The following is a 13,943-nucleotide window of genomic DNA, read 5'->3' as shown; positions in this document are numbered from 1 at the left end:
TCACCTCTCTAAGATTCTGTTTCTTGTCTAAGAGAGTAATAATGCTTTACTAGAGGTTTGTGAAAATCTTTATATAAATGGTAGTCATTCCATTTTTAAAACTTTTTATTATGGAAATTTGAAAACATACAAAACAGAAAGAAGAGGATAATGAACTCCCATGTACCCAAAACCCAGCGATAACAGGTATTAACTCTTGTCCAATCTTGTTTGTTCCTACATACTTCCCCAACCTCAAATTAATTTGAAGCAAATCCTAAGCATCCTAACATTCTGTCTAAATAATATTTCAGTACATATTGCTAAAAGATAAGAACTCTTCTTTTTTGTTTTTGTTTTTTTCCTTCCAACTTTTATTTTAGGTTCGGGGGTTCATGTGCAGGTTTGTTACATGGGTAAATTGGGTGTCACAGGGGTTTGGTGTACAAATTGTCTCATCACCGAGGTAATGATCACAGTAACCAACAGGTAGTTTTTCCATCCATACCCTCCTCCCACTATTCACCTCAAGTAGGCTCTGGTGTCTATTGTTTTCATCTGTGTCCATGTATACTCTTTTCAAATACAACCACAATACCATTATTATACTTCCATAAAAATTAATACCTTTATATTATCAAATGACCAATATATGTATATATTTCCTCAATTGTTTTTATATATATATACATATATATTAATGAATTAGTCTTGCTAAGAAAATATATATATATATCTTGTTTTTACAGCTTATATTTTGAATCAGGATCCAAAAAGGGTCTACACATCGAATGGTTAATATATCTCTTTTTTTTTTTTTTGAACTTTAAGTTCTAGGATACATGTGCAGAACATGCAGGTTTGTTACATAGGTATACATGGGCCATGGTGGTTTGCTGCATGTATCAACCCATCATCTAGGTTTTAAGCCCTGCATGCATTAGGTATTGGTCCTAATGCTCTCCCTCCCCTTGTCCCCCACCCCCCAACAGGCTCCGGTGTGTGATGTTTCCCTCCCTGTGTCCATGTTTCTCACTGTTCAACTCCCACTTACGTGTGAGAACATGCAGTGTTTGGTTTTCTGTTCCTGCATTAGTTTGCTGAGAATGATGGCTTCCAGCTTCATCCATGTCCCTGCAAAGGACATGAACTCATTCTTTTTTATGGCTGCATAGTATTCCATGGTGTACATGTGCCACATATTCTTTATCCAGCCTATCACTAATGAGCATTTGGGTTGGTTCCAAGTCTTTGCTATTGTAAATAGTGCTGCAGTAAACATACATGTGCATGCATCTTTATACTAGAATGATTTATAATCCTTTGGGTATTTACCCAGTAATGGGACTGTTGGGTCAAATAGTATTTCTGGTTCTAGATCCTTGAGGAATCACCACACTGTCTTCCACAATGACTGAAATAATTTACACTCCCATCAACAGGGTAAAAGCATTCCTATTTCTCCACAGCTTCACTAGCATCTGTTGTTTCCTGACTTTTTAACGATCACCATTTTAACTGGTGTGAGGTGGTATCTCCTTGCGGTTTTGATTTGCATTTCTCTAATGACCAGTGATGATGAGCTTTTTTCATATGTTTATTGGCTGCATAAATGTCTTCTTTTGAGAAGTGTCTGTTCATATCCTTCTCCCACATTTTGATGAGGTTGTTTGTTTTTTTCTTGTAAATTTGTTTAAGTTCCCTGTAGATTCTGGATATTAACCCTTTGTCAGATGGATAGATTGCAAAAATTCTCTCCCATTCTTAGGTCGCCTGTTCACACTGATGATAATTTATTTTGCTGTGCAGAAGCTCTTTAGTTTGATTAGATCCCGTTTGTCAATTTTGGCTTTTGTTGCAATAGCTTTTGGTGTTTTAGTCATGAAGTCTTTGCCCAAGTATATGTCCTGAATGCTACTGCCTAGGTTTTCTTCTAGGGTTTTTATGATTTTAGGTCTTACACTTGTATCTTTAATCCATCTTGAGTTAATTTTTGTATGAGGTATAAGGAAGGGGTCCAGTTTCAGTTTTCTACATATGGCTAGCCAGTTTTCCTAACATTATTTATTAAATAGGGAATCCTTGCCCCATTGCTTGTTTTTGTCAGGTTTGTCGAAGATCAGTTGGTTGTAGATGTGTGGTGTTATTTCTGAGGTCTCTGTTCTGTTCCATTGGTCTATATATCTGTTTTGGTACCAGTACCATGCTGTTTTGGTTACTGTACCCTTGTAGTATAGTTTGAAGTCAGGTACCATCATGCCTCCAGCTTTGTTCTTTTTGCTTGGAATTGTCTTGGCTGTGCAGGCTCTTTTTTGGTTCCATATGAAATTTAAAGTAGTTTTTTCTAATTCTGCAAAGACAATGGTAGCTTGATGGGAATAGCACTGAATATTTAAATTACTTTGAGCAGTATGGCCATTTTCATGATATTGATTCTTCCTATCCATGAGCATGTAAAATTTTTCCATTTGTTTGTGTCCTATCTTGTTTCCTTGAGCAGTGGTTTGTAGTTCTCCTTGAAGAGGTCCTTCACATCCCTTGTAAGTTTTACTTCTAGGTATTTTATTCTCTTTCTAGCAGTTGTGAATGGGAGTTCACTCATGATTTGGCTGTTTGTCTATTGTTGTTGTATACGAATGCTTGTGATTTCGCACATTGATTTTGTATCCTGAGACTGCTGAAGTTACTTAACAGCTTAAGGAGTTTCTGTGCTGAGACAATGGGGTTTTCTAAATATACAATCATGTCATTTGCAAATAGAGACAATTTGATTTCCTCATTTCCTAATTGAATACCCTTTATTTCTTTCTCTTCCCTGACTGCCCTGACCAGAACTTCCAATGCTATGTTGAATAGGAGTGGTGAGAAAGGGCATCCTTGTCTTGTGCCGGTTTTCAAAGGGAATGTTTCCAGCTTTTGCCCATTCAGTATGATGTTGGTTATGGGTTTGTCATAAATAGCTCTTATTATTTTGAGATATGTTCCATCAATACCTAGTTTATTGAGAATTTTTAGCATGAAGGGATGTTGAATTTTATTGAAGGCCTTTTCTGCATCTATTGAGATAATCATGTGGTTTTTGTCATTGGATCTGTTTATGTGATGGATTACATTTATTGATTTGCATATGTTGAACCAGCCTTGCATCCCAGGGATGAAGCCAACTTGATTGTGGTGGATAAGCTTTTTGATGTGCTACTGGATTCAGTTTGCCAGTATTTTTATTGAGGATTTTCACGTCAATGTTCATCAGGGTTATTGGCCTGAAATTCTCTTTTTTTGTTGTGTCCCTGCCAGGCGTTGGTGTCAGGACGATGCTGGCCTCATAAAATGAGTTAGCGGGGATTCCCTCTTTTTCTATTGTTTGGAATAGTTTCAGAAGGAATGATACCAGCTCCTCTTTGTACTGCTGATAGAATTTGGCTGTGTATCCACCTGGTCCTGGGCTTTTTTTGGTTGGTAGGCTATTAATTACTGCCTCAATTTCAGAACTTGTTATTGGTCTATTTGGGGATTTGACTTCTTCCTCGTTTAGTCTTGGGAGGATGAATGTGTACAGGAATTTATCCATTTCTTCTAGATTTTCTAGTTTATTTGTGCTGAGGTGTTTATAGTATTTTCTGATGGTAGTTTGTATTTCTGTTGGATCAGTGGTTATATCCCCTTTATCATTTTTTATTGTGTCTATTTGATTCTTCTCTCTTTCCTTCTTTATTAGTCTTGCTAGCAGTCTATGTATTTTGTTAATGTTTTCAAAAAACCAGCTCCTGGGTTCATCGATTTTTTGAAGGGTTTTTGTGTCTCTATCTCCTTCAGTTCTGCTCTGATTTAGCTATTTCTTGTCTTCTGCTAGCTTTGGAATTTGTTTGTTCTTGCTTCTCTAGTTCTTTTATTGTGATATCAGGGTGTCGATTTTAGATCTTTCCTGCCTTATCCTGTGGGCATTTAGTGCTATAAATTTCCCTCTAAACACTGCTTTAGATGTGGCCCAGAGATTCTGGTACACTGTCTCTTTGTTCTCATTGATTTCAAAGAACTTATTTATTTCTGCCTTAATTTCATTCTTTACCCCTAGTCATTCAGGAGCAGGTTGTTCAGTTTCCATGTAGTTGTGCAGTTTTGAGTGGGAGTCTTAATGCTGAGCTCTAATTTGATTTCACTGTGGTCCGAGAGACTGTTTGTTATGATTTCCATTCTTTCACATTTGGTGAGGAGTGTTTCACTTCCAGTTATGTGGTTGACTTTAGAATAAGTGCTATGTGGCACTGAGAAGAATGTATATTCTGTTGATTTGGGGTGGAGAGTCCTGTGGATGTCTGTTAGGTCTGCTTAGTACAGAGCTGAGTTCAAGCCCTGAATATCCTTGTTAATTTTCTGTCTCGGTGATCATTTAATATTGACAGTGAGGTGTTAAACTCTCCCACTATTATTGTGTGGTAGTCTAAGTCTCTTTGTCAGTCTCTAAAAACTTGTTTTATAAATCTGGGTGCTGCTGTATTGGGTGCATATATATTTAGTATAGTTACCTCTTCTTCTTGCATTGATCCCTTTACCATTATGTAATGCCTTTCTTTGTCTTTTTTTTTTTTTAATCTTTGTTGGCTTAAAGTCTGTTTTATCAGAGATTAGGATTGCAACCCCTGTTTTTTTTATTTGTTTGTTTTTTGCTTTCCATTTGCTTGATAAATATTCCTCCATACCTTTATTTTGAGCCTATGTGTGTTTTTGCATGTGGGATGGGTCTCTTGAATGCAGCACACTGATAGTTCTTGACTCTATCCAATTGGTTAGTCTGTGTCTTTTAATTGGGGCATTTAGCCCATTTACATTTAAGGTAAATATTGTTATGTGTGAATTTGATCCTGTCATCATGACACTAGCTGGTTATTTTGCACATTAGTTGATGCAGTTTCTTCGTAGTGTAATTGGTCTTTATATTTTGGTGTGTTTTTGCAGTGGCTGGTACCGGTTTTTCCTTTCCATATTCAGTGCTTCCTTGAGGAGCTCTTATAAGGCAGGACTTGTGGTGACAAAATCCCTCCGCATTTGCTTGTCTATAAAGAATTTTATTTCTCCTTTGCTTATGAAGCTTAATTTGGCTGGATATGAAATTCTGGGTTGAAAATTTTCTTTATGAATGTTGAATATTGGCCCCCACTCTCTTCTGGCTCACAGGGTTCCTGCAGAGGGATGCGCTGTTAGTCTGATGAGCTTCCCTTTGTAGGTAACCTGACCTTTCTCTCTGGCTACACTTAATATTTTTTCCTTCATTACAACCTTGGAAAATCTGACGATTATGTGTCTTGGGGTTGCTCTTCTCAAGGAGTATCTTAGTGGTATTCTCTGTATTTCCTGAATTTGAATGTGGGCCTGTCTTGCTAGGGTGGGGAAGTTCTCCTGGATAATATCCTGAAGTGTGTTTTCCAACTTGGTTCCATTCTCCCTGCCACTTTCAGGTACACCAATCAATCATAGGTTTGGTCTTTTCACATAGTCCCATATTTCTTGGAGGCTTTGTTCATTCCTTTTCATTCTTTTTCCTCTAATCTTGTCTTCACACCTTATTTCAGTAAGTTGATCTTCAATCTCTGATATCCTTTCTTCTGCTTGATTGATTTGGCTATTGATACTTGTGTATGCTTCACGAAGTTCTCATGCTGTGTTTTCAGCTCCATCAAGTCATTTATGTTCCTCTCTAAAGTAGTTATTCTAGTTAGCAGTTTATGTAACCTCTATGCAGGGTTCTTAGCTTCCTTGCATTGCATTATAACAACCTCCTTTAGCTCAGAGGAGTTCATTATTACCCACCTTCTGAAGCCTACTTCTGTCAAATTGTCAATCTCATTCTCCATCTAGTTTTGTGCCCTTGCTCAAAAGGAGATGCAATCATTTGGACGAGAAGAGGCATTCTGGTTTTTGGAATTTTCAGGGTTTTTGCACTGGTTTTTCCTGATCTCTGTGGATTTATCTACCTTTGATCTTTGAGGCTGATGGCCTTTAGATGGAGTTTTCGTGTGGGGGTCCTTTATGTTGATGTTGATGTTGTTGTTGCTTTCTGTTTGTTAGTTTTTCTTCTAACAGTCACGCTCCTCTTCTGCACGTCTGCTACAGTTTGCTAGAGGTCCACTCCAGACCCTGTTTACCTGTGTATCACAGTGGAGACTGGAGAACAGCAAAGATTGCTGCCTGCTCCTTCCTCTGGAAGCTTCGTCCCAGAGGGGCACTGGCCTGATGCTAGCAGAGCTCTCCTGAATGAGGTGTCTGTTGACCCCTGTTGGGAGGTGTCTCCCCATCAGGAGGCACAGGGGTCAGGGATCAACATGAGGAGGCAGTCTGTCCCTTAGCAGAGATCGTGGGCTGTGCTGGGAGAATCCCTCTTGTCAGGATCAGCTGCTCATTTCAGAGAACAGGCAGGAACAACTAAACCTGCTGAAGCAGCACCCACAGCTGCCCCTTCCCCCAGGTGCTCTGTCCCAGGGACATGGAGGTTTTGTCTGTAAGCCCGTGACTGGGGCTGTTACCTTCAGAGATGTCCTGCCCAGTGAGGAGGAATTTAGAGAAAAGGTCTGGCCACAGCTACTTTGCTGCACTGTGGTGAGTTCCGCCCAGTCCAGACCTCCCAGCCTCCTTAGCACTGTCAGGGGAAAACTGCCTACTAAAGTCTCAGTAATGGTGGATGCCCCTCCCCACACTAAGCTTGATAGTCCCAGACTGACCTCAGACTGCTGTGCTGGCAGCAAGAATTTCAAGCCAGTGGTTCTTAGCTTGCTGGGCTCCATGGGAGTGGGAACTGCTGAGCAAGACCACTTGGCTCCTTGGCTTCAACCCCCTTTCCAGGGGAGTGAGCTGTTCTGTCTCTCAGGCATTGCAGGCACCCATGGGGTATGAAAAAAACTGCAGCTAGCTTGGTGTCTGCCCAAACAGCCGCCCAGTTTTGAGCTTGAAACCCAGGGCCCTGGTGGTGTGGGCACTCGAGGGAATCTTCTGATCTGCAGATTACAAACACCGTGGGAAAAGCGTAGTAACTGGCCAGGTAGCACAGTCCCTCAAGGCTTCTCTTGGCTGGGGAAGGGAGGTCCCCACATCTCCTTGCACTTCCCGGGTGAAGCAACGCCCCACCCTGCTTCTGCTCACCCTCTGTGGGTTGGACCCACTACCTAACCAGCCCCCAGTGAGATCAACTGGGTAACTCAGTTGGAAATGCAGAAATCACCTGCTTTCTGTTGCTATTCAGCCATCTTGGCCGGTTAATATATCTCTTATATCTCTTTTAATCTGTACCTTTCCTCTCTCTCCATCTCCCTCTCTATCCTGGAAATTTTGTTGAAGAAATAGGGTTGTTTGTCCTGTAGAGTTTCACACAGCCTGGGGTTTTCTGATTGCAGCCCCATGATATTATTTATCTAATTCACTAATTCACATTCCCCTCTCTCTCTGTCCAATTCTCCTGGAAATTGACAGTTAGATCTAAAGGCTTGATTATATTAAGTTGTATTTTTCCTTTCTTTTTTGGCAAGACTAATTTATTGATGGTGTTGTATGGTTTTGTCAAGAGTTGTATGGTTGTCTTTATTTTTGTGTTTTTTGATCAGCCAATCACTGCCAGCAGTCCTTACATGGATATTTCTCCCATCATTCTGATTACCTAACATATATTCTCCAGGAGATTCCACAGTAACTATTTATGGGAAAAATATGTCCTTACTTCTTGCAAGTTTGTCTGTGGCCTTTATACCTGAAGTTCTATGTGGCTAAACCCTTAGCTCCCATTTTCCATCCCTGAGTATCCTAAATACGTTACTCCACTGTCTTCTGGAAAAAAAAAAAAAAAAAAAATCAGTTGACAAATTTCGGTGACAATTTGATATTCATTTTTCTTATTAATGACTTGGCTGTTAAGACTGGATGACCACTGAATTTTTTCTTCTTTTTTTTTTTCCTTTTTGTAATCCAGTGATTTTTACTTTTCTGGGTAGATTTTTTTCTTATATGTATGCCTTTCCAATAAGAAATTTTAAATCATTTAAATTTTATTTCAGGGAAGTGAAGATGTTAATATTGGTTCTATTCCACTGTTTTTGTTTTCTTTCTTTGAGATTTCTATTATGCATGTGTTGAATATTCTTAGCAATCTGTCTGTATCTATAACTTTGTCTCAAAACCTTATCCCTTTATTATTTTTTTTTTACTGAAGTGTAGTAAACATACAATAGAGTTCATCATTTATAGGTATACAATTTGGCAAATATTCATAAATATAAACAGCTGTATGACCAAACTCTAGAACATTTTCATTGCCCCGAAAAGTTATCTCATGCCCCTTTGCAGTCAATTGCCTCCCCCTTACCCACATATACATAATTCCATCTCTAGCAACCACTGATCTGTATTTTGTTCCTATGTTTTGCCATCTTTTAGAATGTCATCTAATTGAACTCCACAGCACATAGTCTTTCTTATATCTGACATTTCATGTAGCATAATGCTTTTGAGATTCATATTGTTGTATGTATAAGTTGTTCAATTATTTTTATTGCCAAGTAGTGTTCCTTTATTAATAACATTTTCTCTATCTTTCCACCAATCGATGGATATCTGGGTTGTTTCTAGTTTGGGGCTATTATGAATGTCTTTCCTCCCACCCATACTTTGTTTTTCTTAAACTAATATCTGTTGCATTTATTTGTCCTTGCATTCCTTCCTTCTAGCATAGTCTTCATTCCTGAAATTCTTTTTTCCTTTTATTTCTAATTCTTTCCTGACTTTACCTCTCTGTTAAAATCTGTCTTCTCTTCAATTATCATATTTCTGAGTTTTTAAAATTCTGATTCATGTTTTTATTTCATAGCTTCTATCATTTTCTCAATTGTTTTTGGCTCAGTTGGAAATATTAGGTATCATTTTCATTTATTTTGTGGGCATTTATTTCTGGCATGCTTTTATTGTCTGCAAAGATGTTATTCTGCTCCTTAACGTCTTTTGTAAAAAAACAATAACTTTGTATGGTAATCAACTCTTTATGTTGTTCATTTTCTTCATTCCTATTGTGACTACTTATAATACTTTCAGCGACATTTACAATTACAAATAATATAGGAAAACTTCCTAAGAATATATAAAACCAAGTATAGCATCGGCAACATATATAATTTTACAGCTTCTGTCATCTGCAGAAATTAGGTAACATCATTACCGCTCATGAATTTTTTAAAGTCAGTATTTATCCTTACTTTACTGAAGAAAAAAACAACATACCAGAAGTTAAAAGTTTCTTCAAGTTTATAGGGAGACAACATTACAACTCTCAGCTCATAATTATTGGAGCATATGTTAAAGATGTACATAATTAGAAAAAAGATCATTATCTTAATCTAAAAAATTGTTTTTTCTAAGTAGACTTTTCTTTACTTTGGGCACCCTTCTTAAAAATGAAAGCAAATTTGAAATATTTATGATGCTAATGCAGTTCTAGGATGGTAAAAGAATTTCCATCCTAAACAAATTAACTTTCTTTTATATACTTATATGTATTTGCCAAGGCTTTTCACTCACACTAACTTGCTATCAAGTAGGCAGATAGAATAAGATATGACTTTGGTTATTGGAAAATAACTGTACCATAGAACGTCTGATGTAATCCCAAAATGGCAGAGTAAATAATTGTGAGTTACTGAAATGACCAAGTCAGCTTTGCAAAATTAGGAGAAGGAGGTCTCAGGCAAGTGAATGGAAATGTTTAAATTTTTTACTTTGGCATGATATGGGTTCCAATTATATAACTAAAGTTTATAACATCTCTATCTAAACAGAGATGAAAATGCCAATGGAACAATTCAGAAATTTCATGTTTATGACGTAGATGAAAAGCATGTGGTCTGGAGACCAGGCACTGTCTGTGTAGCTTCACCAGGCGCCTGAACTCTATCAGGATGTCAGCGCCAGCAGCACACAGGGAGGAATTTCCAGCGTGGTCATCATTCTGTTTGGTTTTGCTCTCTCATCTAGTACTGTGTTGAAGTTCTAAAGTTGACCCTTTAATTAACAAGAAGGTTAAGATTTTTTTTTTTTTAGTTCAGCCTCCCCTAGCACATTGCTGGGTATGATGGGAGAGGGAATACTCTCACCATATTTGTTACATTAAGAACTCTCAGTTACCCAAGGCAAGTTTCTAATTCTGAGTTACCTCTATTCTACACCAGGGCCATTTGAAGCCAGACAGTGAAGAAGATGTAATAGGGTTCAGAATCCTCAAGACCTTACCTGATACTGCTAAAAATGTCCATTGCTAAGGGAGCTTCAGCCTTTCCCCCTCTCCCACTTGATCAATATCTACCTTTTCTATATTGGATTTCCTCAGGCCCTACTCAGTAGATACAATTCAGTAGTAGTCCAACCTTCTCTTCACCAAGAAACATCTATTGTGCCTGTTCAACCAATTAAATTTATTCAGAAATGATTTATTTTTTTCCATTTGATCAGTGACACATTTAACTGCTGCTCAGAGTTCCCTGACTAATATGATATAAGAGGTGTTAGTTACCTTGTGGATTTGATATAATTTCAGACAGAGGGCAATAAAAAAAGTCAGTCTATGAAGTTATATCTTGGCTAAATTTATAATTTCCATCCCATATTTTGAAGTTTTAAAAGTACTTTGAAGACTATCATTTATTTGAACATCATAAGTTGAAGATCATTGATTTTTTCATATAAATTATTTCTCCTAATGCATGTAATTCCCTCCTCTTGGGTAAGTTAGTATCTTTCTTTGATTAAAAATGCATAAAATTATTAGCACAAAAGAAACAGCAAGTCCATTAAGAGTTATATTTGGGGTCCTTGGACAAGATCCTCTTCTCTGACTCTGGTCACAACCAGTCCTACCTGCCAACCACAGATACATGATAATTTAAGGTACCTATTTTGAGACAGATATTTTGACCCAGCCATTTGACAAACCATTATTGAATGATAATATATACTTGATTGACTTAGATTTCACATCCACAAAAATTTCAATTTGATAGCATAATTCACTTTAAAAGACTTGTCATCAGCTAAATATTTTTGTTATTTGATAATAAAACAAAAAATTTTGCATGTTTACTTCTGAAAACAGTTGTATTTGGTGATTTGTTTAAATAGAATTATAGCTTTGTGCTTTGTATTTTGGTTTTTGTAAAAAGATTTTGATTTCTTTGGTTTTTTTTGAAGTCAAAATTTAACTATATTTCTGTGACCTAAAGACAATATTTCTATTTTTTCTTCATTTTGAAAGATTTGACAAATTAAGTAAGACGGCACTAATGACATTGAAAGTACTGTAAGACTGCTCAGCATTAAAATTAAACCATGGTGAATGTTGCTTTTCATACAAGACACCGTGATAACATTTAGGCCAATTTCCATGGATCCCATCGGCATTAGCACTATTACTGTATCTGCTTTATAATCAACTATACTCATGTATTTATTAAGTCTAGCCATTTCTAAATTTTTGAAATGCATATATATCTGTCCTTTACTACATATGCTCCTCTACCACCGAAAAAAACAGAAACAAATAAAATCTTCAGCTCTTAAAAAAATCATCAGGTTAAGATTACAATAAAATCCCTTCTTCTAATCAAAGCAGCCACTCCAGAATGTCCTTCTTTGGTGAATCACCTTTACCCCCAACCCATTTTATCTAGGCAGATGCATAGTCAGTAAATTCAGTCATTTGTTTAGGATTTATACTTCAGTACTTCCAAAGTAGGTTGGGGGCAGGTTACAAGTGTTATATAATTTTAAAATAGGACAGAACTGATAAAAACAGATCAGAGTAGATCTAAAGAAAATAAAGAGGACAGAGATTACAAGGTTTACCATATTGTTCCCCTAGCAACAACATCACAAAAGAAAATTTTAAAGTGAACCAATTTTGCTTCAAAAGAGGAGAGGGCAAGCAAATTTATTTTCAAATTAATTTTCAAGGAAGAATCTCAGGATTTTGAGTAAATTATGCTTGATGACAATTTGGCAAATACGCTGAGACAGTATTCCAATGGATAATTCTCACATCCAAATCATCACACTATCTAATTGCTGCATGTTCAAGAAAAATAGACAACCCAATTTTTAAATGAATAAAAGAAAGAAAACAATTTAACATAAAGAAGCACTTACACTGGGGAAAATAATCTTACCCATTTCAAATCTAAAATTATATGCCTATTTATATATAGCAAAAGAGAAATCTGAAATTTAAAAAGCAAAACACTTTAAAGACCTAAATATGTGTATTATCTGCGTATTTTCATATCACGTACAAATCAAGTTTTTGGCCAGGCATGGTGGCTCATGCCTGTAATCACAGCACTTTGGGAGGCCAAGGTGGAAGCATTGCTTGAGACCAGCCTGGGCAACATAGTGAGGCCCATCTCTAAAAAAAAATTTTTTTTTTAATTGAAACAAAAATAGCTGGGTGTGGTGGCCCACACCTGTAGTCCCAGCTACTCAGGAGGCTGAGGTGGGAGGACAGCTTGAGCCCAGGAGGTTGAAGCTGCAACAAGCCATGGTCATGCTACCACATTCTGGTCTGGGTGAAAAAGCAAGACCCAGAAAGAAAGGAAGAAAGGGAGAAAGGGAGGAAGAGAGAAAGCAGGTAAGGAGAGAAGGAGGGAAGGAAGGAAGGAGGGAAGGAGGGAGGGGGGGAGGGAAGGAGAGAGGGAAGGAGGGAGGGAAGGAAGGAAGGAGGGAGGGAGGGAGGAAAGCAGGGAGGGAGGGAAGGAGAGAGGGAAGGAGGGAGGGAAGGAGAGAAGGAGGGAAGGAGAGATGGAAGGAGAGAGGGAAGGAGGGAGGGAGGGAAAGAAGGAAGGAAAGTCAAGTTTTCACTGTAATTTATCTTCCTGCTGGTCTGCTCCAGCATTAGTCCTTGCCTCATGTGACCTCATTTTCTACTGTTTCATAGTTAAAAATATTAGCAAGTGCAAGACCAACTATTGCTTTGCATGTAAAGCCTTGTGGCACAGGAGTCAGGCATGGCCACATGAGAAGCTGAGCTCTGCCCAGAAACCTTGCAAGCCTTGCTATAGAAGGACAAGCATTCTCATCGGTTGTGTTCTAGCACATGACTCGCTGAAGGTGGTGTTCCTTTTCTAAATATAAAAGCTCTGCTGCTTCATACAAGACCTAGATGCAAAGAAATAGAAGGGCCATCAATCTCAATTTCTCTTAGTTATTTATTGCTAGCTTCTATCGATATTTTTTTAAAATGCCAGTGAAAAGAGAGATCCTGAGGAAGGTACCTGGGGATAGATTCAGGGAATGGACTTTGAGACATGTTCAGACAGTTCTGGGAGGACTTGGCCATCTGGTTTGTTTTGCAGGCTGACTGAAATCTCCTGCCTAACTTGAGGCCATCCATACTCATGGTTTCTTCATGTAAAGTCATAAAATGAAATGAATTAAAGTTCAGAGATGAGCCAAAGACAGACAGACTCTGAGAGCTTTACCAAATAATTCACTTCTAAGGAATGCTGTCTAACTTGGATGCCATTCATGAGAAAAAGATTTTATTTCTAATTTGGCTTAAAGAGTCAGTTTGAAAAATTCTATTATCTCTACAGGAATTTCAAGGGGCCAATAAGAATTTAGTAGCCTGACTTTCAAATAGCCCAGTAAGCCTATACAGGCATTGATTTTAAGAATACACTTCTAGATAACTAATAGTTATCAAACTAGATTACAACACTGGCTTAATTTTCATCTGAGGGATAGAAAAAAAATCCCGCCATCTCCTGACTATATCATTAGAGCTGTGGGGTATAGAGAAAAGGACACTGGATAGAGGGTCAGAGGGCTGAGGTCTAACCTAGATTCTGCCACATGTCAGCAGTTTGAACATGAGAATTCAACTTCTCAGGGCCTCTGCTTTCTCATCTGTAGAATGAGGAGCAGAGCTGGATGATATGTCACCCAAT

General features: G+C 37.8%; 1 protein-coding gene and 1 long non-coding RNA gene across 8 annotated transcripts in view; one reads left to right on the top strand and one right to left on the bottom strand.

Annotated features, from left to right (window-relative positions):
* The window catches only part of AKAP6 (A-kinase anchoring protein 6), a 626,630-nt gene that overhangs the window by 364,469 nt on the left and 248,218 nt on the right, over positions 1-13,943 (bottom strand). The window lies entirely within an intron of this gene.
* LOC134760069 (uncharacterized) overlaps positions 1-13,943 on the top strand; it is a 101,313-nt gene that overhangs the window by 7,471 nt on the left and 79,899 nt on the right. The gene's annotated exons all lie outside the window — the stretch shown is intronic.

Source organism: Pongo abelii, chromosome 15 (assembly GCF_028885655.2).
Source record: "Pongo abelii isolate AG06213 chromosome 15, NHGRI_mPonAbe1-v2.0_pri, whole genome shotgun sequence".
Classification (NCBI taxonomy): domain Eukaryota; kingdom Metazoa; phylum Chordata; class Mammalia; order Primates; family Hominidae; genus Pongo; species Pongo abelii.
This window is presented reverse-complemented; position numbering and strand designations above follow the sequence as displayed.